This window comes from Penaeus vannamei, chromosome 23, assembly GCF_042767895.1.
Source record: "Penaeus vannamei isolate JL-2024 chromosome 23, ASM4276789v1, whole genome shotgun sequence".
Lineage (NCBI taxonomy): Eukaryota > Metazoa > Arthropoda > Malacostraca > Decapoda > Penaeidae > Penaeus > Penaeus vannamei.
Window position 1 is genome coordinate 19,106,121 of NC_091571.1, and position 1,547 is coordinate 19,107,667.

The window sequence follows — 1,547 nt, forward strand, 5'->3', positions numbered from 1 at the left end:
TTAGGACAATAATTATGATAATAATTATACAATGATAATTATAATGATGATTTGCCTAATAATTGCAATAATAGCAATAATCAACACTATTCTAATGATTTTCCTAATAATAATAACGACAATGATAACAGAAATAATAATAGAAGTAATTATAACACGGCTATTATTGTTATTATAATCCTTATTATTGTTGTTATTATTTCCAGAATTATCATTATTGTCATTATCATTATTAAAATAATTATAATGATGAAAATGACATTAATAATTAAGATGATGATTATTATAATGACTATATTAAGGGTGATTAGGGCGATAATGACAGTAATGATAATAATGATGATGATAATGACAATAATGATGATAATTATCATTAGAAAGCCCATCTATAATGAGAAAAAGGCTAAAAGTAGAAAAATCCCAAAAGTCGAAAAACCGGCGAAATCTAGCGAAATACAGCCTTTGCAGAGATGAGTCGAAAACCCCCTTTTTCGAGTTTAAAGGATGATTATGATGATCTTAGCAATAATTCTGCTAATTATCATGATTTTGATGATAACCGAATCAATGATGACAATAATGACGATAATAATGATAATTATGAGAGCAATTAGGACAATAATTATGATAATAATTATACAATGATAATTATAATGATGATTTGCCTAATAATTGCAATAATAGCAATAATCAACACTATTCTAATGATTTTCCTAATAATAATAACGACAATGATAACAGAAATAATAATAGAAGTAATTTTAATACGGCTATTATTGTTATTATAATCCTTATTATTGTTGTTATTATTTCCAGAATTATCATTATTGTCATTATCATTATTAAAATAATTATAATGATGAAAATGACATTAATAATTAAGATGATGATTATTATAATGACTATATTAAGGGTGATTAGGGCGATAATGACAGTAATGATAATAATGATGATGATAATGACAATAATGATGATAATTATCATTATAAAGCCCATCTATAATAAGAAAAAGGCTAAAAGTAGAAAAATCCCAAAAGTCGAAAAACCGGCGAAATCTAGCGAAATACAGCCTTTGCAGAGATGAGTCGAAAACCCCCTTTTTCGAGTTTAAAGGATGATTATGATGATCTTAGCAATAATTCTGCTAATTATGATGATTTTGATGATAACCGAATCAATAATGACAATAATGACGATAATAATGATAATTATGAGAGTAATTAGGACAATAATTATGATAATAATTATACAATGATAATTATAATGATGATTTGCCTAATAATTGCAATAATAGCAATAATCGACACTATTCTAATGATTTTCCTAATAATAATAACGACAATGATAACAGAAATAATAATAGAAGTAATTATAACACGGCTATTATTGTTATTATAATCCTTATTATTGTTGTTATTATTTCCAGAATTATCATTATTGTCATTATCATTATTAAAATAATTATAATGATGAAAATGACATTAATAATTAAGATGATGATTATTATAATGACTATATTAAGGGTGATTAGGGCGATAATGACAGTA